The sequence below is a fragment of the Lactuca saligna genome, chromosome 5 (genome assembly GCF_052625555.1).
Source record: "Lactuca saligna cultivar CGN05327 chromosome 5, ASM5262555v1, whole genome shotgun sequence".
In the NCBI taxonomy this organism is placed as follows: Eukaryota; Viridiplantae; Streptophyta; class Magnoliopsida; order Asterales; family Asteraceae; genus Lactuca; species Lactuca saligna.
In genome coordinates, this window is record NC_136421.1 from 18,061,886 (window position 1) to 18,086,476 (window position 24,591).

Here is a 24,591-nt window from a genome sequence, read left to right on the forward strand (position 1 = left end):
CATGGAGAATGACGAACTGATCCAAGTAAGAAATATGGAGTCTATTCATTAAACTCATGAATACTTCAGGCGTATTGGTCCTATCCGAGGGGTATCACTACGGACTCGAAGTGTCCGCATCGATTTCGGAAGGTAGTCTTTCGGACATCCTTCCCTAACACTCAAACTGGTGATATTCGGATCACAAGTCTATTTCTGAAAGTAATTCTTTCCTTGCGTTTTCTCAAACAATTCATCTATGCAAGGCAGAGACAACGATTTCTAATGGAAAAATCTGGACGGAGCCCTCGATAGCCGAGGCACATATGATGCAATCCGTCGATCTCTGGAAGAATAAGACCGGAGCTCTCCAGGGTGAGAAGCCTAGTCTTCCAATTCTATTTCTGCGTAGTTCGCTAAGTTGTCTGGACTGTTCTTGTATCTTCGTAGGTGTTTAGATTGAAGGGCAATCTGTTTACAGAAGTCTTACTGGGTTCTAAGTTTGTTCACATGAGGATGCAATTACTCGTAGTCTTCGGCAGTCTCCGTCCTGAAGTTCATATTACAATTCATACATGGTTTCACAATCACTATCTCATGTATACGAGTTATATATAATTAAGATTGAAAAGGTAGTCGAATAACTGATTCATCTTTAAGCTCACATCCCATCGAGGAAAAAGAAGTTAAAGTGGAATCATCAATTCTAAACCTGTAGAACCTTCATTATATATCACTCTTATGTATACATTGCTCAGTCATAGATCAACCGCGAGGAATCCTTGGATTGACCTTGACGTACTGGACGAGTGGTACTTCAGAGATTTCTTCGGAAGGAAAAGAAATATGAGGTACTCCATGCTTGAGTACTTCGGTGTTTTGATATGACGGCTTCGTTGGAAAGGCGATTTCGAAGAAAGAGATATACGTATGAAGCTGTTTTTGTGAGGATCAAATTGAATCGAGTTGTATGATAATGTCGAAATCATACGGAAACTTAAATACATTAGATTTGAACATAAGGCGTTTACAGACAAAACACAACCGTGCAACCATTAACAGAGTTACAGTACTTTAGGCTACTACTGGACTATTGCTGCCAAATAAGGTATACTAGAAAAGGCAAGTATACGCAGCACGAGCATCCTTATACCGACAGGATCCCGCAAAAGATAACACTCTAGTTGCACTAGTTATGGATAGTTTATAAGTCTGTTATAATGAAATGCCTAAATTACATTAACGTGGCTCCGAAGTATTCTCTCCTGCGGTGGTGGTCGGTCGCATACTTCCGTCTGTGCCAGCATTTGCTGCCGCTGGGCAGTTCCTTTTGTAGTGACCCACCTTGCCACACCCGTAGCAAGCCTGGTTCACACTAATGTTGGGCACCTGGTTGATCGACCTTACTAGTCTCTTGCAGTAACGTATGGTGTGCCCCTTTTTGTTGCAGCTCGAGCACTCTATCTCTCGACAAGGTCCATGGTGGTGATAACTGCATTTGATGCATTTTGGGAGATTCCCAGCATATTGTCTGGTTGGGTTATGGATAACTGGTATACCCGAAAGGAAGGTAGAAGGAGGTACTGATGTCGTGGCTGTGAGGGTTGTTACCGATGGTAGTTTCTTGTTCGCCCCTCGAAGCGATTTGTCCTTCTTTTTGGCCCAAAACTTCTGTTTGTTACTCTTGGTCTCGGAACTTGGGGTGTCGTGGTAGTTTGCTGCTCGTTGAGGTGTTTGATTGTTACCTGGGTTGGAATTGTTTTTAACAATCCCGCTAACATTTGCATTGTTAGCGTTTAGGTGGGTCAAAATAGCTAACACGGCAGCCGAGACTGCAGCTTGAAAGGTAGCTGCATCAATCTGAAGAGTTGGTGTTTGGTTGTGGGGTTGATCGTTTTTCTTTGGTGACATGATTCTATTTCATGGAAAGGAAATGAATTTATGAGCGAGCATCGTTGAACATAGACGTAGTTCGACTGTTTATGTAAGGAATAGAAGTATGTTCGCGAAGGTTTAACCTACATCCCTACGATGCAGTCCTAGTACTGAGTGGAAATGACTTTGTAGAATGGTCTCATGATGTTTTTCGTTCAAGCCGAGGTATCGTTGATTGGTGAACAACATGATCCAACCACTAAAAGAGACTTGGAAATGTCTTTAGAGCTAAATTGCTTTAGTCCAATGACTTGACTAAATCATGTTTCAGGTAGACTCCAATGAAAGTATGATAAGAGTACTTGTATAAAGAATGACACAGAAGTTAGCTGACTGTCAATATCTTTGAAATTCATGACGTAAAATTTAGGACGATAACCTTGCAAAAGGTCTAACAACATATCCAGAGAAGATAGTTCTAACCAAATGTACTTACAGTATAAGATAGTTTCATAGAAAATGCCAAATCTGGCATAAACAGAAAAACAATCCCTTTTAACAAGGAAAATAAAGTAAAACATCTATTACTGGCGACGGTCATCCTTCTGGGGAACTCTTAGTTCAGCCAGTTGACGTTCCACATCAAGTAGGTGTCTTTCGTACACCCTCTGACGTACTCGGAGCTCTATGACTTCGGCTTGTGATTCAGCCAGTGCTTGCAGTAGGGTTACATGGTTTCTCTCAGATCTCTCACGAGCATCTTCTAGACGAATGGTGCGGAGGGTATGCATTCTCGCATCGGCGACAACTTTTGTGATATGATGTAGGGCTGTCCAGCCTTGAATCTCATTTTGGGCCATTCTGCGGACCAAGATTGGCAAGATTTTATCTGCTGAGCCGCCATTGCTCACGTCACAAAAGCTTTCCTCAACCTCAAATGGCATGGGTTGATCTTGTCCTTGGCTCCATGTTTCCAAACATTCCACCCATGGAGGCGTCGGGCCGTGAAAAGTCGTAGGAGGGTTAGGAATTGGAACTGGAGCTGCTTGGGGTAGGTTCTCAACCTTGGGTTCAGAATTAGCACCGTCCGAATGGTTTTCATCATGGTGATCATTCAAAGGGATAGGATGATCATTAACTGGTTCTTCTTCAAACCATCCAACAATGACCTAATTCGGAAGGTACTGGTTGCCGTGCGGATGGAGTCCAACCATGTTATCTACGCGAGAATTGGGGTAAGAAAATAATTATTAGACGAACTATCTAGATAATTATTCAGAAAATATTCATGAGTTACATCGCTATTTGTGGAGTGCATACCAGTTATATGTAATCGGAATAGGATAGGCCTTTGAATAAGTGACCTTAACTCGAAATTCACACAAAATAGGGGAAAAGTAAAATTTTCACAGATTCTAAGTCTATAACATCCTAATTACATATAGCCTTAGTGTATCCACTTAGCAACTATCAATTTATTAATGAAGATCCCGTTTTAGTTCTCAAGTATAAAGTACTTATAGTAATACCAAATACCCCTATAGTATTTTAAGTTTAATGCTATGTTCTACTGTTCTCATTGTAGTAGGGTTGGTAAGATTATAGACTAGTTGCAACCACACAACTACACTTAGGCACATGCTAGTCAACCCTCGGGTAATATAGTTGATCAGGCTATATCTTCCCAGTTTTGACCATATGTCTCTAAGTCCACCTGTGTTGTCCAACAATCGTAATTCTTTTGTATTGTCCTAGTGACACTGATTTTAATATGAATGCAGCACGTATACTAAATTAAATATTTTACTATTTAAAGTATAAACTCTTGGTCAGAGTATTTTTTTATCCCTATGTATTTATAGTTAGTATATCTTTTATGGGTTGATATACTTAATTCACTATAAATAAAGCTCTGATACCAATATGTCACACTCCAAAACGAAGAACGGCGGAAATGTTCTGGCGCAAAGGACGTCATGTACAATATCACAACAATGAAAAGTAGTAAACAAGCAACAACGTCATCCATTGCATTAATAATATAATTTTAATACAAGTGTTCTGTCAACTATAATAGACACTAAAGTATAAACAAAATGAAAGATGAGTCTTGAACGAGCTCCATCTTCTCTGAACCTTGCATCTGTACCTGTCTACTATTGACCTGAGGATACAAGTTATTTTGAAAGAGAGTATCAGCTTTAAAGCTGGTGATCATAAGTATTAATGTGTCTTAATTTGTATGTAATTATTTGTTTGACATGTAATGAAAGACTGGAAAATGTTTTGAAAGAGAGTTCGTGTAAGTATGAAATTTTTTGTAAAACAACTGTAAACGTTTGAAAAACCCTAGAAATCCCTATAATTTCTACTATATTAAAATGGAGTCTTTTAGCAAGACCCGATTGTTCTAAATGTAGACTTCTACCAAGATTTAACTGTTTTGTATGTTCGTTTCTTGTAAAAGTGTGTAATTTTCCCCAAGCGTAACTATCATTAACAAAATATAGTTTGTACATTAATGTTTAAGTGAAATGATCACTAACTATATGTAACAGGTAAATTAATGTAGTACTGTAGTGTTGTATTATAGGAACTACTTCTGTACTAACCACCTTAAACCAGATTTATATTAAGGTATTATGTGATTAATTGTGCCATACTATCGACTAGGTAACATGATGATGTAGGTCGTAAAAAGTATGATGTTTGGCACCCGCAGACCTACATGTCCGGTTGTAGCTGGAAGCAAGGTGTAGGATAGTCAATCCAGTATAGATCTATACGCAAACTCACGCTCTCCCTCCAAGAGATTCTGGCTACAACTCGGGCCAAGGCATTGAAGGCATGCTCCGATAAAGTGGATCAGAATTATGTTAACGTATTCGTGTATATGTAATGTATTGTTAGTCGTTCTAGTATCGTTGTATACATTCTCTTTCTAGTATACTTGCATATGTTCTCATTCTAGTATAGTTGTATATGTTCTCTTTCTAGTATAGTTGTATATGTTCTTCTTCTAGTATAGTTGTATATGTTCTCTTTCTATATGTATCTATGTAAATGTAATCATATAAACATATCTATGTAATAGTATAGTAATGTACTGTAATGTTCTACGTGTGCTAGCTGTAATGTGTGTTCTCTCTCTATCTAGCATGTATCGACTCATGAATGAACTGATTCATTGTATGATATCGCGTTCTAGTAATAGTTCTAGTATCTTCCTAAACTACCCATATGGTAGCTTACTAGTAATTTAACTGGTTCGTATAAATGTGGATGTATAACCTTGCTACCCAAGGGAATTAGATGAACAGGAAGGACCTTTATGATTATATATGTACACATGATATATAACTTATATTTAAACGACTTTCGGACGGATACCCGATATCCCAGCAGACCACATCTCAAGCGCGAAAAGGAAACAAGGTGGATAGCCTTCCTAAGTCTTTTAAACATTCCTCATATGACTATATATATATATATATATATATATATATATATATATATATATATATATATATATATATATATATAGGCATGGAATTTATAATATAAAAGCATAAAGTAAGTTTTGTAAAACCCTTGAACATAATTACTATCTAAGAAAAGATTCACTTGTTGTCAATCTATAAAACGGGTTGAAAGCGTGGGTTTGAGAAAACAGTTTAAGTATCAAGAAACATTTGTTTGAAACGCAAATGTAAATGAGTTTGAAATGAAACATAAAAAGTAAAATGTACAGTTCAATAACGAGTTTTAAGCATATAAAGTGTTCATGAAAAACATTTTAAAGAAACTGTTTGGTAAAACGGCTAATGAGTAACGAATCATATGAAGACTGCTTATTAATCACATGATTGATATAATAAGTAGCATGATTCTACTTTTATCCCCCTCCCCCCCCCCCCACATAAAGTATCTAAAAACATTTAAAAGGTTGATTAAGGGGTATAAACTCACCTGTTGTGAGTGGTACTGATGAACTGAAGAGGTAGGACTGCTTGGTGTTAAGTGAAGACTTTAGATACACACAATGGTCCTAATTACATATGAAGACATATCTATATAAACAATTAGTGATTATAACACAAATTAAACATGTATAAGCATCCTAACACAAGGAAAACACTTTGGTTGAGTGCTAGGAGGCTAATGGGTTGGAACAAAGGAGTACAAGACCTCTTACAGGAATTTATGGTCCAAAGACCATGTATGTTGGAGTTTACGACCCAGGGGAGTAGACTCCTGGCCGTAAACTCTCTATTGGGGCACTAAATGAAGCTTAAAGCTATTACAACCTAAGTGGTGAAGTGCTTCAAGGCTTATTAGAGTGTTAGGGCTTCTTTTTAACTCCTTTGAGGAGTTCACAGCCCTTATGAGTTTACTGTCGTACACTCATGGCCATTTAAGTTTATGAGGGTCCTAAAGGTCATAAGGAAGCATTCTAAATTCAAGCCTAATCATTAGGAAGTGTTTGTGGCATTAAAACACCCATAAATTGAGTTTACGGCACATGGACCATTTGGTCATGTGTTTACGGCCGTGAACACCTGTGGGTGTTGGCATTTTGATTGTTTTGGGTCCTACACACATCAAGGTAATGTGCTATGCTAGTCTCTTGGCTTAATGAAGGAATTTAGGGCATTTTGGCAATTTAAAATGGAGTTCACGGCCCAAGAACATCCTTGGTCGTGAAATCACTTTTAGCCCTTGAATCTTAATTTTTTTGATGTCTAAACATGCCACGGTTAGTCTCAAGGTTCAGTTCCAAAGTTTGGAGGGACATTGGGCACACTTTGGCCCTAAATTTAGTGTTCACGGTCCAAGAAGATCTTGGGCCGTGAACACCATTTCCTTGGTGTTTTGTGGTTGTTTTCTAGCCCTAAACTGATTACGGTACAAGTCCAAACTAGTTTCATTGCTTAAGGAAGGGACTAGTCACCATTTGACCCTTATAAAAAAGTTTACTCCCCAAGGTGTTCTTGGGTGGTTAACTCTCGAATCTTGATGTTTTGATATGATTTTGATGTTATTAAACACAATCTAAGCTATATAATACAACTAGATACAAGTACTCACGATTTGGGATGAAAACCCGAAGATCCGCGAGAGAGAAAATGGCTTTTCTGTACTTGGAAATGTAACTAATGAACAAATATGATTCAGAATCCTATATATAGTCCTGGGATTTTCGGCAGAAAATATTTTTATTCAGGCATTGAATTCTAATATCAACGAGCTTTGGAATATTGGAGTTGCACAAAACCCTAGTGCATCCACTCTCCTGGTATCTCCTTAAGTGTAAATCCTGAAATACTCCAAACTTATTCCAAAAGTCTAAAAATTTACTGCAACTGTTCTAACTTCTATTGACTTTTAGGGTTTGACCGAATGGAAATTTCGGTTTGTCACACAAGGTCCTCAGGGAATCCAAGCAACTAAAATGTTTGTTCTTCTACAAGCATTTTTGTTTTAAAGTTCCCCGTGCCATGCTAGTTAAGTTAAGAACCTTGGAAAATCATTTTTGCATGTATCTTAGTAAAACATAGATCCTAGGTTTCTAGGGTTGCATGTACACGTTAGCAGTGTTAGAATAGTCAAAACCCTTCAGAAACGTGTCTGGAGGCAAAGCAAACCTAATTATCCTCATCGCTTTGGTGTTACTGATAAGCTTGTCTTTCTCATCCCTTGGAACCTCTTTAACTTGAAGAAGAAGATTGTAATAATCCGCTTGAGAGAACCATTATCTTCCAGACGTAGGATATAATCCTCAAATGCAGTGCCCTACATCATAGTCTTGAGGATATAATATTTGGATTCTGGTTGTGGAACGAATGTTGTTGGATAGGTTGAAGGCTAGAGAATGAGTATCTTTATTGTTCATGATGTTGTTTCAATAAACCTGTAAAAATTAGATGTGTAATGCTAAAATCGAGATTAAGGTAAAATAAAGATCAAGATTCAACGTCATTAATCGATGAACACGATGAAGACGGCCGACTTCAAATCCTATTAAAGTGGAAACCATAATAGAACTTTAACAAAAGAGATGCGTATATATATTACACAGTCTCCTGCTAAAGTTCTTGAGATCAAATTTTGAGATTTGTTGCATGCATGCATGCATGTGCATGTGTGTAGCATAGATGGCCCTTGTGCGATGCACATATGTGCGTTCCAACCTATAAATAGCCCATTTGTGCTCCTTCCATTCTCCCATGTATTCTCTACAACTCTCTCTCTCTCTCTCTCTCTCCTCTCTCTCTCTCTCTCTCTATCTCTCACTCTCCCTATCGAATTCCACTTCTTTTGGTCCAAGATTCTGTTAGTACTATGGATATTTTGGCAGTTTTGAGCTCTCTATGAGCCCAATATCTAGTAGGTCTCTTCCTGAAGTTCTACTAGTGTAATTTCCAAACTTTTTTCTAGATAATCCATGTAAGTTAAATTATAATCTATTTTATTTAGTGTAATGTATATATAAATTCATAGTCGTTGTTATGAATTGATAAATAACAACTATCAGTAATTCTAAGTTATAATACCGATTGATATACTTATGGCAGTTGTGTCAAAATTGGTCATGTTGGCTTGGTTGTTGGATTTTAAAAAGTCTATTATGCTAATGGTCCTGCATTCCAACCATCCAACCTAGCTGATCCTTACTCTGTAGAAGTATTAGTATTCATTGGAATGAATGATAGGTATAGACTATTTTTAGTCACGAAGAATATTAGGCTAAGACTTAGCGAGAATGATACTAGGTTAGGTCAAAGGAAAATGTAGTTGCTATAAGGAAAACCCTGTCTGAGTTTTGAGTCATCACTTTTACAAGTGAGTGCATAGTTACTCTCACCTTATATATATATATATATATATATATATATATATATATATATATATATATATATATATATTAAGTATTTAAGATAATCACATCTATATGTACCTATTATCGGATTCTTGATATATATTCTAAATGAATGGTTTATACATGTTTTATTTGATTTAAACTATATATGTATTTTTATACCTATAAATACATTGGGTAGAGATGGGTAGCTAAATGATATAGATGATGAAAGATGAAGGGTGAAATATATTATGAGAGGGATTAAATATAAAGATGATATAGTCATCTTGCAGAGTAAAGATGACGACCCTAGACTATTCTAGACAGTCCAATGGAATGCTAGATGTCTCGCAATCGATTGGTGTTTTTGAACTAAGTGTTCACCAGGTTAACTCCATCCCCCTCCACCATAGTTTCCTTATTGTCATATATTGCTAAGGAGTACCTTGAGCATTATTGTATATTCTAAAGATAATTCTTAGCATAGGTCCCTCAAATTAGATGATTTAGGGACAGATAGTAAGGATAAAATTGTATTCGATATAAAAATCGAAAACAATTGCTAAGGAACTCATTAAGAATTTGTTTATAGTTTGTAAAATTGTTTGAAGTACATCTGAACCGAAGGGCAAAGGCAAGGCTTGATGGCATGACATGCACTCTCTCACAGGCGTTTTTACGAGACACTCTGATGATTCAAAATAAAATTGTATTCGATATAAATTTCGAAAACAATTGTATTTGGGATTTCATGGTGTGTGGAATGTATTTTGGTTAATCAAAAATGAAAATTTTCTTTTAAAAATTGGGTTGTTACAAGTTGGTATTAGATCCATGGTTTGAAGGATTCAGGCATACTCTCGGGTGAGTCGGGACTCAAACTAAGGAGATGGTAAAATAAATTCGAAAGAAAAAACTAAAATTTAAAACATTTACAGAATGGAAAAGAGGAGACTGCAATTTGCATGATTGACCGATCCAAGTAGGTAGTTCCCCAATATGTTGGCCATGTTATACGGATATTTGAGCTATGGTAATCGTATGGATCTTGCTTTGTGTATGCTTCTAAAATTGTATACGGCTAGGAGCTTATAGCCTTAGAATGATTTGTTTGGCCTTATTTCCTATTCCTTGTTTGGTTGTGATCCTAGGGTAGGATCTATTATTCAAAAGTCTATTTCATCATTTTATGTGTATAATTTGCATGCATAAAGGCAACATGTTATGACTGGTACGATTGAAGTGGGTAGTAAATATCTAAAGATAGCTTAGGATTTGAGATATGTGGTAGTCTGTGGGATATGATTTGTTTTAGGATGAATTAGAGTTATCAGGTAGAGCATTGTGGAAGGTACAGGTAGGTGTGGAAGGTAGTGTTAAGTCTGTACTACTGAAAGCACATGACCTGTACCCAAACCAATGTTAGATCTGAAAGATTTGAGGAGAACCAGTGTGGAAAGAACCCCTATTTGGGCATGTTGATCATTATGATTTATGGCATTGTAGTTAAGTATGGTATTCACACGATTTGGAACAGCTGGATTAGGATCGGGATCTGGATTTGGATCTAGGGCATGGTCAGGTCACACTATCGAGGCCATTGATGAGAAGCTTCATGAACTTATTGCAACAGAGGGTACCAATGGGATCTTTGACGCTACTATAATTATCTTTGCGATGATCAAGGAAGGTATGATAAATATCATGGAGGAAAAGCTCAGGGCATTTAGATCCTAGATTGTTGTGGGCCAGGTCGGGTCCTAAACTCCTTCGTTTCAGGAGGTCAAGGTGTACGGGGCGCCGGAGTTCTTTGCGGTCGGGGACGTCATTGTTTGCCGATGCTGGGTGGCGTACATAGAGAACGCCCAGTGTACGAGTTCTCGCCCAGATGCAGAAAAGGTGGGTTTTACTTTGTGTATGCTGAGAGACAGAGCCCAAGACTAGTGGTGAGAGGTGACTAGTCGAGTGGGAGTAGTTGGTGTAGCTGAGATGTTCGATTTACATATAGGTTGTGGAAGACGTTCCACGAGGAACTTGACACTTAGTTGCATTTTGGCACGGAATACCACCCCCAGATAGATGGCCAGATTGAGAAGACGATCCAGACACTTGAGGATATGTTACGGGCATGTGTGTTGGATTTTAGAGAGAGTTGGGATACGTACCTTCCATATGCATAGTTTTTATTCAACAACAGTTACCAAGTCAGTATCGATCGACCCCCATTTGAGATGTTGTATGGTAGGAGATGCTGGACACAGGTTTTTTCAGGGCTAGGTTGGGCACCAGGTTATCGGGAGCACTAAGGTAGTGGTCAAGACTACCAGGTTGATTCAATAGGTGCACGACTGGCTACAGGTCACATAGAGTCGTCAGAAAAGTTATGATGACCGACAACGATCAAATCCTGAGTTCTCGGTGGGGGACTTTCTATTACTAAAGGTGTCGGAATGGAAGAGAGTACTCAGGTTTCGAAAGAGGGGCAAGCAAGGGCCCCGATATATGTTACCATTCAGGATCACAGCTCGGGTGGGCAAGGCATCCTATTTCTTGGATCTACCGGATGAGCTTAGCCAGATTGACAACACCTTCCATGTGTCACAGCTTCAAAAGTGTGTCGCGGATGAGGCTGCCATCATTTATTTCGGTGACAATCATGTGGATGATAGCCTGAACTACATTAAGAGGCTTGTTGCAATCTTAGATTTGAAGGCCAAGGTTCTTCAGAACAAGGAAGTGAAGCTGGTGAAGCTGCAATGGCAGCACCACAAGGGCTCTGAGTGGACCTTCTAACCAGAGGATAGGATGTGAGACCACCACCCAAACTAATTTGGGCCAACAGATGTCAAGGACAAAGTCTAGTTCAAGATGGTCAGACTATTAACACCTGTTCCAGGTATTAATTAATTTATCCAATTTTTAGGGTTTTGTGCATGGACTCAGCGAGTTGGGGTGCTTCAACTTGTCGAGTAGAGACCATTATGAGGACGTCGGATTTGGATGCTACTAGACGATTCAGAAGGCCCAGACTTGACGAGTAGGTGTTGTAGAAAAACACCTAATTTTCAGGGGTTTGCACCCTATTTAAAGGACATATGGCTCATTTGTAGCCTCCCTCATCGTCCTTGCAACCCATAAAGAAACCCTAGTCGCATAGTTAAGCTTCCTTGAGAGTTTTTGATCCTTAGAAAGTGAAACTTGTGCCTTTGTGAAGGATTTTAGATCTTGAAGAGGAAGGAGCAAGGAGAGGAACAATAGATCTAACATCTACTCTGTCTTGGCCAACATCTTGTGGTGTAAAGTCGTGACCTTGATCTCTAGTTCCTTAGATCCCTTTTCTTCGAAGTAAATGGTCATTTTTAGTGCAAAATGTAGTCAAAAACAGATATGCACTTATCACAAGGATATGGTTCCAGATATGGACCTCCTTAGGTCCCTAATGACTTAAAGTTGCTCACTTTATCCAGCTTAGGACCTTTCCATGCACTATAACCTTGTAGGAACCTTAGTTTTGATGTTATGACCTTGGAGAACCTTGCATGCATGTAACATTTGCAACTTTGTGTGGTATCTGCACTAGGGGAAGTTGGATCTGAAGTTTGGTACCTTAGATCCCATTGAAAAGTGTTGAACATAAAAATGGCTGAAGGAACTCATCGAGTCCCTTAGTTGAATCGACGAGTCGGGGTAGGGTTTGCCCGTTTATGAGTTTTGATTTAGTGCAATGAAGGATAAGGGTTTTGTTGTGAATGAATTTTTTGTTTTCTGGACATTTGATGAACTCGACGAGTCACTAAGGTGACTCAGTGAGTTGACTCAGAATTCAGTGGAATGGACTCGGGAGGAACTCGGCGAGTTGAGGTCAACATTGATTGGTGACCTTGAATTTGACTAGGGTTGACTAGAGTGTACTTTGACGGTATTTTTAGGATTGTGACAAGTTAATCACATATGGATTATAAGTAGTTGAGGAGGAGTAGTGTGTGGGATATATCCGATCTTAGCTTATCAGTTCAGCATTTGTAAGGTGAGTCTTCTCACAATACCAATGGGTCTAAGACACCAAGGTCAGCCCATTTATGATATGTCGATTGTCGACTGATTATGCTTCATGTTATTATGACATTGTATGGAAGACCCCAGGGGATTCCTGTGGGCGTAGGTTAATACCACGTAGGGGTTCCCATGGCATTTGGTATAAGACCTTGGAGGGTTTCCATGGCATCCTAGTATATTTGCATGATTAGTTGTATGATATTTGCCTGGTAGGAAGATCATGTAGGGGTTCCCATGGCCAAAACACCAATGTGGGGGTTCACATTCCGGAAGACCATGTGGGGGTTACCTGAATGGATTTGATATGACATAACCTGCTAAAGTTTTGATGCTATTAAAGTACTTTAGGAAAAAATGTGAAGTATATGCTAATCCATGAAAACACACATCAATCTTTATATGTCAACAGTGTTGCGTGTGTAGTTAACCATCAAACTTATTTGGGACTATAAAGTTGAGTGATGGGAAAATAGAAAATTATCATTATCAATGGAGTGTGTGTGGTTTATCGAAACATTAATTTGAGATGATAAATGACATCGAGATTTTCAAGCAGGTTTGCATGGTTCTTCACATCTTATTTGTGATCCTCAGCATGACAGTCACAAATTTTAAGAGCATAATCCAAGATTAAACATGTCATTAAAAGGATTCAATGAAATAATCTAGGAGTTTCATGCTAGATTGAAATTATTAAACTTGAATTACCTACCTTGATAAATTAGTAATTAGATTACGACATTTCTCTTCTTTCTAGTGAATTGTATTTTGGATCCTACCCTTGAAAAGTTGTCTGGAAATGGTGATCTCACTACTACTCAATCTGGATTTATATCACTAAATAAAACTATGTTTCTTTAAAAATATGTCTGTAAATGGTGATCTCACTACTACTCAATCTGCCCCTTCAAACTCAAATTTCTCACTACTCTCTATTCTGTCAAAAGAAAAGCTTACTAGTCCTAACTACATGGACTGGATGAGGAATTTGAATATAACTCTTCGATACGAGGACAAGGAATATATCCTGGAAAAGCCTCTTGTTGAAATCGATCATTCCACCTCTACTCTTGAGGAAATTTCATCATACAACAAACACTCCGATGACGCCACAAAAGTTGCTTGCATCATGGTGGCCACTATGGGACTTCATCCATCCAGGTTCTATGAATAATATTGGCATTATAAAATCGCTATCGAACTTGGTGGAATGTTCCACAAATATTAAAGACAACATCAATTTGAAGTGGTTAAGTCTCTTATGGCATGCAAGTTCAAGGAAGGAGAATCTTTTTGCCCTCACGTACAATAGATGCAAAGGCACATGGAACAACTACGAAGGCTCAAAATGTCGTTTGACGAGGAGTTAGAAATTGATATGGTCCTTGACTCCTTACCTCATGGTAATGATCTGTTCATTATGACTTGTCTTTTCTACAACACGGAGATGACATTAACCCAATTGCATAACTTGTTACAAAATACTGAGTTGAAATGAAGAAAAGTCATACCCATTCTACTACAAGTGATTCTGTCATGGGCTTGGATTTGGCAAAAGGAAAAAGAGGAAGGCTCCTTCCCAATTCAACAGGCTAGGTAAGGCCCACGCTATAGGGTCTAGTAGTGGGTCCAAGTCAAAGCCCAAATTTTACGTCATTATGATCAGTGATCCAAAAGAGGCCACTTGCTTCCCTTGTGGCAAAAAGGGTCATTGGAGAAGAAGTTGCCCGAAATACTTGCAAGACTTGAAGGATGGTAAAATCAAGGAGTGCTCTTCATGTATTTATACTATTCAAGTAAATGACACATAACTTTCTCATTTTTGGGTCCATGACATAGGATATGGTTTCCATGTTTGTCCAAATTTGCAGGGATTAAGAGAAAGTGAAGAAGTGTAGCATGGAAGGCTGAACCTGATTATGGGAAATACACAATCTTCATCCATTACCAAGATTGGTACTTATGAACTTATGCTCGATAGTGGTGTTAGGGTTAATTTGATTAATTGTTATTATTCATTGGATATGACACAAAACATTATTTCATTTCATGCATTGTTCAGACAAGGTTTTAGATATTCATTTAATAATGATATTAGATGTATTTCTACTTTTCATAATGGAGTTTTTATGTTTAAAGCACTACCTTGTAATGGTGTGTACGAAACTGTGACTTAAGTTGATAACCTAGGCAGTAGTGTGTTCCATATTGATTTGTCTAATGGTGTAGACAAGGCATGTTAGTGGCATTGTTGTATTTAGAACATAAATAAGAAACGCATTGTCCAACTCCAAAAGGATTGAGTGTTGGAATCATTAGATCTTAGGACATATGATGAATGCGAATCTTGTCTCTGGGCAAGATGTCGAAATCACATTTCACTGGATCATGTGGAAGAGGTGAAGGATTCTCGGACCTAACCCACACAAATGTACGTGGCCAATTTGGATCCACTTAAAAGGATACTAATCGATATTATGTTACATTTATGGGTGAATATAACATATATGGTTATATCTACTTAATCAAACGTATATCTGAAACTTTTGAAAAGTTTGAAGAGATTAAGAATGAACTCGACAATCAATTAGGCAGGAAGATAAAGATACTGTGTAACATTCGGGATTTCAAGTATTATATTTAGCACTTATTTATGGAGTCTAAGAGAGAGAGAGACCCGACGAGTTGATGCCTAGACTCATCGAGTAGGGTCGCGTGGTGAGGACTGGATTAATCATTGGACTCGACGAGTCGGTGAGGGGACCCGACGAGTCCATGCTGGCGACTAAAACCCTAATTTCCCGAGTCTAAGCCCTATTTAAAGGACCTTATAACCCTTCATTGCGGCTACCTTCATCCTTGGGAGAACCAGAGCATCTGGGAGTCCTTGTGAGTGAGATAAGAGGCCATTGTTCATCATCCTTGTGCGTTTTAGCAAGAAGGGAAAAGGAAGGTGAAGCTAGGAGAGTTGGAGAGCTTGGGTCTACTTTCATTTGGGCAGAGGAAGCTATTTGAGGTATTATTCAGAGCTTATTATCGCGTTTTTGTTGATATATTCAAATCTAGAGTTTCTTCATGCCTTGATTAGATTGTATTTGGAGTGTGAGAGGTCCCATGGGAAATTGGTACCTAGATAAGGACCTTAGAAGGTCCAAAGAGTCCCAAATGCTATGCTTTATGTGTTTCCTTTTGAGTTGTGGACTTAGGTTACCATTTTAGAGATCATTTCACCAAAAGAGGCCTTGTAGGCGTTGCATGGGTGCCAAGATGTGACCTTTACGTGATTATCATGTTTGGGAAGGTCATATCTATACATTAGAGATGCAGATCTGACTTCAGAATGCCATTTGAGTTTGTGCATGGAATGAACTTGCCAAGTCCATGAGCAAACTCGATGAGTCGGACCGGGTGCATGATATGGACCGGAAGGTCAACAGAGTTATGGGATGGAAATCTCATGAGACACTTGGATCGGAAGATCCCATAGAGCTATAGCCTGGAAAGGCTTATGTGCTGTACGTGGTATTTTGGGGAACTCACTAAGCATTATTGGTTACCGTTTGCGTGTTATGTGTTTCAGGTACCAGTGATGATCGCTGGAAGGCGCCGACATGATCAGTACACACTTATGGTGGAGATGTTTTGAGATTATGTGGATTTTGATTTGCACTTATCTTATGTAAAAACAATTGATACACATTTTTGAGAATTGTGTTTGGAGTATTTTTATCAAATTAAAATGAAAAATTGTTTTGAAATTTCACGGTGTTACAAGTTGGTTTCAGAGCCTTGGGTTGAGGGATTCGGATTCACCTTCGGGTGTATTTGAACTCAAACTGAGGATTTGAGAAGCATTTTCATAAAAGAAACGATTTTTCCAAAAAGTATAAGAATTTGAGGAAATCAGAAAGAAGCAGTGTGTACGATCAGTTAGCTCCTGAACGGTGATTTCCTAAAATACCCTTACATTATGTGTTATGAGATATGATATGATATGATATGCATGCTAGAGTAGGCTAGGTATTCATGTTAGGACTAGAATGGCTTGATTTGTGATGCCTTAGCCTAAGAAGATTTCTGCTGCTAAGAGATGCTTGAGAGCGAGTAGGTAGTAGTGAAGAGCTTATGAGAGGCTTACCGAAGGGTAGCCTATGCTAGCGAGATGTAGAGTATTTGTGAGCTGGGATCCTAGGAGGAGAACTTGGGGTGAATGTTGATGCAGTATGGGCGGTAGTATTGGGCCCATTCTAGCGAAGACACCGGATCAGTGCGCAGTCCAAGTAAGAATCCTTAAGGTACTTTGGAGAAAGTAGGGTTGAGTTATCGAGTGGGAGTATGCTCGAGCGAGTCTCTAATATTTTTGTGTTGTATTTCAGAGGCATCATGGTTGGAACATGCCACAGACCAGGGACTAGCGAGGGGGTGTGAGCGATGAGAAGTTCCGCTAGATGATTCATGATGAGGTGGCTACGGCCATCCGAGCTGAGATACCAGAGATGTTTGGGTCTATCAAGACCACGCTGATTGAGAGCTTTGTTGTATCGTATTCCGCTCTTACTGACGATGTTGTTGCTGCAGCCACCGCAGTCATCACTACAGCCAGGCCGCAAGGGGGTGACTCGTTGCTGTCTTGGGAGTTAAGCAACATAAAGCCACCAGAGTTTGATGGGATGTAGGATCCGATTGCTGCGATGAGATGGATATCTGATATCGAGGGATGCTTCTACACCTTTTCGTGTACAGAGCATCTTAGGGTTTGGTTTGCACTGAACCAGCTTCACTTGGGAACGAAGAACTGGTGGAAATTTGTAACGTTGCATCTTACTTCTGCGGAGATCTCAGCGGTGATTTGGGAGAGGTTCATCGCTATGTTGAGAGACGAGTACGTTCCCCCGGTGGAAAGGGAACGGTTGGCCCAAGAGTTTTTAACCCTCAAGCAGGGTACTGAGTCAGTTACTGTGATCAGCAGGAAGTTACACGAGAGGCCGATGTTCTGCCCTAAGCATGTGTCGTCTGAGCAGGCATGCATGAGTCGGTACTTGAGCATTTTGATGAGGAACATTTGGAAGTTTGTATCGAACTCGAATTACCGGACATTTGCTGAGCTTCAGGAAAAATGCCCGGAAGAGTGAGATTGAGTTGGAGACCCAGGCCAGGGAGGAGGCCGAGTCACAGGGGTTGGATAGGTGGCCGAGTCAGTCTCAGCCGGTAGCCAATCTGGCGAAGCCCGTCAATTCAAGATCTGGAGGCCAGAAGGGCTGCAATTGCGGAAAGTGCGGCAAGGGACACGATGGAGTTTTTCGATCTGGAGCTTGCTACAAATGTGGCAAGGTGGGGCATATAGCCAAGGACTGCCCCAAGGGATTCATGGTTTGCTTTCATTGCAACCAGACGAGCCATCGGAAGGCCGAGTGTCCGCAGCTGCAGGGGACAACACAGGGAGCATAATAGGGATTTCCCCTACTGCCATGCGAGCTACTGAGGTTCGGCCAATGAAGGGTGAGGCACCGAAGGCTCGCGGGGGAGAGCCTTCCAGTTGACTGCGGAGGAGGTCCGCAACGCCCAAAGTTGTGACTGGTATGCATTATGTTACTATTTGTTTATGATGAGATATTGTGTTTATATTATGATATGCGTAGGTACTTTCCTTGTGAATTATGTACATGCTTTCGTGTTGTTTGACTCAGGTGCGAGTCGATCATTTGTTTCATTGGCATTCAGTAGACACATTAGTATCCAACGAGAGGCGATGACTCGACCTCTACGAGTTTCTATATATAACGAGCGAGAAGTGTATGCCACGGACGTGAATCGAGGGTGTGTGCTTCAGATTTTTGGCATTGGGTTTCCGATAAATCTGGTCCCGATTGCGATGGGGGATGTGTGTGTCATCGTGGGCATGGATTGGTTGAGCCGATTTGGGGCCGTGATAGACTACTAGCGGCGGTTGGTGACGGTGCGAGACCCTAGTGGGGGAGTACTTACAGTATACAGTGAGGGTACCCGTTCTGGGTCATCATTTTGTTCGGCCGCTAGAGCGAGGCAGAGTGTACAGCAGGGTTGTAGCTGGTTTGTGGCTTATGTGCTTGATATAAGGATTGATTTGGAGAGACCGAGATCAGTTGGTGAGGTTCCGATAGTGTGTGAGTTCCCAGAAGTTCTTCCCGAGGAATTTCTAGGTGTGCCTCCCGAGAGGCAGGTAGAGTTCCGTATTGATTTGGTTCCGGGGGAAGCACCTATTGCCAAGGCACCCTATCACCTTGCACCTCCAGAGATGCAGAAGTTATCCTCACAGCTTCAGGAGCTATTGGGGAAAGGGTTTATTCGGCCGAGTAGCTCGCCGTGGGGAGCGCCGATCCTTTTTGTCAAGAAAAAGGATGGTTCTCACCGGATGTGCGTTGACTATCAGGAGTTGAACAAGATAACGGTCAAGAACCGTTATCCGTTGCCGAGTATTGATGATTTGTTTGATCAGCTTCAGGGGGCATCTTGGTTGACCAAGATAGAATTGAGGTCTACATATCACCAGATGAGGGTGCGTGATGAGGATATCCAGAAGATAGCGTTCAACACGCGATATGGGCACTATGAGTTTGTGGTGATGCCTTTTGGGCTTACTAATGCACCAGTAGCGTTTATGGATCTAATGAATAGAAAATATGTCGGCCGATGTTGGATCGATCGGGGATCATGTTTATTAATGATATTCTAGTGTATTCTAGATCCCAAGAACAACATGAGGAGCATTTGAGGGAGATCCTCGGGGTAATGAGGTCGGATAGGCTTTATGTCAAATTCTCTAAGTGTGATTTTTGGTTGCGAGAGGTCTAATTCTTGGGTCATCTTATTAATCAAAATGGGATATTAGTCGACCCGGTGAAGATTGAGGCGGTGATGAGTTGGGAAGTGCGGAATTCCATCATGGAGATCAGGAGTTTTCTGGGGTTGGTCGGTTATTATCGGAGATTCATTCAGGATTTCTCCAAGATTGCAGTGCCACTCACCAGGTTGACCCGGAAGGGTGTTGCTTTTTCATGGGGTCCGGAGTAGCAGACCTCGTTTAAGACTCTTCTTCGAAGTTGTGCAAAGCCCCGGTGTTATCCCTTCCAGAGGGAGTTGAGGATTTTGTGGTATACTGCGATGCATTGATATCAGGGTGGGTGCAGTGCTTATGTAGAGGGGGCATGTGATAGCATATGCATCGAGGCAGTTGAAGCCTCATGAGGCGAGATATCCCACTCACGATCTGGAGTTGGGAGCGGTAGTGTTTGCTCCCAAGATATGGCGCCAGTATTTATATGGAGTTCGGTGTACCATTTACATGAACCACAAGAGTTTGAAGTATTTGATGGATCAACACAACCTGAATATGCGGCAGAGGAGATGGTTGGATGTGGTGAAGGATTACGATTGTGAGATCCTGTACCACCTAGGCAAGGCGAATGTGGTAGTTGATGCCCTGGGTCGGAGAACAGAGAGTGTTTCGATACGAGGTATGTGTAAGAGAATGACTGTGATGACTCCGGTGTTAGATACCATTCGTGAGGCCTAGGAAGAGGCTGTGAGACCGGAGAATCGCAAGAAGGAGCGGGTGTTTGGGCATGTATCTGAGTTTGTGACCGATAGCTGAGGGCATATGACTTTTCATGGTCGGATTTGGGTGCCGTTTATAGGCGGGGCACGTAGTGTTTTGATGGAGGAGGTGCATAAATCGAGATTGTCGATCTATCTCGGGGCCACAAAAATGTATTTGGATCTGAAGAGAGACTATTGGTGGCCTTGTATGAAGAGAGATGTTGCGTGGATTGTAGAGAGGTGCTTGACCTGTCGTCATGTTAAGGCCAAGCACCAGCATCCGCATGGCAAGTTGCAGCCACTTGAGGTTCCCCAGTGGAAGTGGGAACATATTTATATGGATTTCATCACCAAACTGCCAAGAACCCCAAGGCGTGTCGATGTAATTTGGGTGATTGTGGATCGATAGACGAAAATTGCTCACTTCCTTGTTATCAGTGAGAGCTCTTCTGCAGAGAAGTTGGCAGAAATATATGTGAGGGAGGTGGTGTCTGGGCATGGGGTGCTGATCTCGATTGTGTCAGATCGAGATGTACATTTTACTTCTAGGTTCTGGACGAAGTTTCATGAGGAGTTGGGTATGAGATTTCATTTCAGCACTGCTTATCACCCTCATACCAACGATCAGATTGAGCAGACTATCCAGACACTCAAGGATATGCTTCGGGCATGTGTATTAGACTTCGGAGGAAGTTCGGACACGTATCTGCCTTTGTCTGAGTTTTGCTATAACAACAGCCACCATTCGAGCATCGGTATGCCTCCCTTCGAGCTGTTGTATGGAAGGAAGTGTCAGACTCCTATTTGTTGTGGGAGAGGTAGGACAGTGTGTGATGGGTAGTATGGAGATAGTGCTCCAAACGACTGTGCAGATTCAACAGGTCAGATAGAGAATGCTGACAGCCTAGAGTTACCAGAAGGGCTATGCTAATAGGCGTCGCTCAGAGCTCGAGTTACATGTTGGTAATTTCATTCTCCTGAAGGTATCACCTTGGAAAGGCGTGATTCGATTTAGGAAGAGTGGCAAGTTGGGACCTCGATGTATAGGTCCATTCAGGGTGACAACTAGGGTTAGCAGAGTAGTGTATCGTTTGGAGCTACCTGCCGAGTTGAGTCAGATTCATGATACCTTCCACGTGTCTCAGTTGAGGAAGTCTATTGCCAATGAGTCAGTAGTGGTTCCATTAGAGGACATTCAGGTGGATGCGAGCCTGACCTATGTTTAGAGGTTGATCGTGATCCTAGATAGGAGAATCTAGCTTCTGAGGAATAAGGAGGTGTCCGTGGTTCAGGTCCAGCGGCAACATCAGAAGGGGTCCGAGCTGACTTGGGAGCCGGAGTTAGAGATGCTGGAACAGTATCCATAATTGTTTTTAGAGAAAAACTTCGAGGGAAAAGTCTGATTCTAGTGGGGAAGAATTGTAACATCCGGGATTTCAGGTATTATTTTTATCACTTATCTTTGGAGTCTAAGAGAGAGAGACTCGACGAGTTGATGCCTAGACTCGTCGAGTAGCGTCGTGTGGTGATGACTGGATTAATGAGTGGACTCCATGAGTCGGTGAGGGGACTTGACGAGTCTGTGCTGGCGACTAAAACCATAATCTCCCGGGTCTAAGCCCTATTTAAAGGACCTTATAACCCTTCATTGCAGCTACCTTCATCCTTGGGAGCACCAGAGCATCTAGGAGTCCTTGTGAGTGAGATAAGAGGCCATTGTTCATCATCCTTGTGTGTTTTAGCAAGAAAAGAAGAGGATGGTCAAGCTAGGAGAGTTGGAGAGCTTGGATCTACTTTCATTTGGGCAGAGGAAGCTATTTGAGGTATTATTCAGAGCTTATTCTCGCGTTTTTGTTGATATTGTCAAATCTAGGGTTTCTTCATGCCTTGATTAGCTTGTATTTGGAGTGTGAGAGGTCCCATGGGGAATTGGTACCTAGATCTGGACCTTAGAAGGTCCAGAGAGTCCCAAATGCTCTGCTTTATGCCTTTCCTTTTGAGTTGTGGAATTAGGTTGCCATTTTAGAGATCATTTCACCAAAAGAGGCCTTGTAGGCGTTGCGTGGGTGACAAGATGTGACCTTTATGTAATTATCATGATTTGCACTTATGTTATGTAAAAACAATTGATACATGTTTTTGAGAATTGTGTTTGCAGTATTTTTATTAAATTTAAATGATTTTTTTTTTAAATTTCACGATGTTACATTCTCATATTTGATGTAACAATCCAAAAATTATAAGGTAATACTTTCATTTTTAATTCAATCAGAAATACTAATTATCCTTTTTCCAATCATTCAAAAGTATTCCGGAATAAAAACAGTTGTTAGAGTACAATTTGTAACATACCGACTCATAGCTATTACATTTATTTATTATTTTTTTTGGGAATTAATGAGTGACTCGGCAGGTTGTGTGTTCGACTCGTCGAGTAGAGTTAGATTTGAGCACGTGGGTTAAATTACCAACTCCACGAGTAAGAGATGCTGACTCGCCAAGTTTAAGGAAACTTATATCCTCGTTGTGTGAGGAAACCCTAAATCCCCAGTTTTGGGGACTGTTTAAGGAAACTTATATCCTCATTTCCGCCTCACCAGCTACCCTACTCCGCAGTGTGAAACCCTAATTGTTGGTAGTTAGCTGAGAGAGTTATAGAGCTAATCCTTAAGTGTTTTAGTGCATCTTTTGAAGAGAAGGTAATAATTTAAAGAATGAAATGAGAAGGGGTTGTTATATCACGTTGCTAGTTCATCAAGAGCTTCTGTGAAAGGTAAAAAGTCCACACCATTCTCATTATGTTGGTTAGATCTCATGTTTATGGAGTTTATGGTTTTTCTATCTATTATTGGGACTTTGAGTGTACTGAGTTTATCTAGAGATTTGGACATCAGATCTAGACCTTGTGGGGTCCTTAGAGTATAAAAGTCCTAGCTTTATTCAACCATAATAGATTTTTTGAGTGAAAAACCCTTAATGGATCAAGTTTTTGGTATTTAAAGCCCTAAGTGTAATGCATGGACGTAAAGCTTGTGGCTTTACGAGATATACGAGCCTTGGGAGGTTAGATCCAGAGTTTAGGGTTGTTTTCTGCCTTAAAAACATCTGAATGAGAAAAGTGTCTGAAAGGACTTAATGAGTCCATAAGCTGACTCGACGAGTCGGATGCGGTTGTCCCGAGTGATCTGACCATGCAGGAACTCGGCGAGTTAACAGGTCAACTCGACGAGTTGAGTTGTACTTTTGTGAATATTTTGAGAGTATTGATAAGATTCGACGAGTCGAATATATGCACTTGACGAGTTTGGTCAACATGGACTGTTGACTCGAGTTGATTTCTATTAACTTTAGGGTTTGATCAATCATGACTTATGGAGACCATGGATGGGTAAAATGGTCTTTTTCCAATTCCAAGAGTTGTAGAGAGAGGAAATAACTTAGTTTACTTAGAATTGTGATTAAAGTGTTAATTATAGTTAATAATCGTATGCGAATAGGAGAAAGCAAGATTCGGTGATTCAAGTTCGAGGGGTACACATTTACCTAACATATTACGAGGTGAGTCTTCTCACTATAGTTTACCTAGAGTGGTAATCTTTGTGTGTCTGGTGGTTCTTATGTGTTACATTGAGTATTGTGATATCCTGCATTATGTTTTTGTGATGTATGTTGTGTATTATTCTGAGCTACTGAGTTAGGACCGGAGGGTCCACCCGAGTTGTGGGACCAGAGGGTCCCACTAATATACATCGACCGGAGGGTCTTATTAAGTCATAGCCTCAAGTGGCTAATGAGTTGTGTGTGGTATTCTGGGGAACTCACTAAGTTTGGTGCTTACCGTTGTATGTGTTATGTGTCTTAGGTACCTATCATGATCACGGGAAGGTACCGACTTGATAGTACACACAGGAAAGAGATTATTGTTATGATTCTGGGATTGTGATTTTTATTTGTGGATTTAAGTTGACATTTGAGACACTTATGGTTTTTATGAAATATAATATATGAGTTTAATGTCTTTTAATATGAAAATTTCGGTTTGAAAATTTACGGTGTTACACAATTCCAAATTCATATGGTTGCAGAAACATGGGTGGATATGTTGCGATCAAGCCAAAACCTTCCCTTTTGAACTAGAAGTACCTGAAACGATAACCATAAAACTATAAGCACAAAACTTAGTAAGTTCCCTAAAATACCACATACCATACATACCATTCGCCCAACCCTACATAATGGGCCTA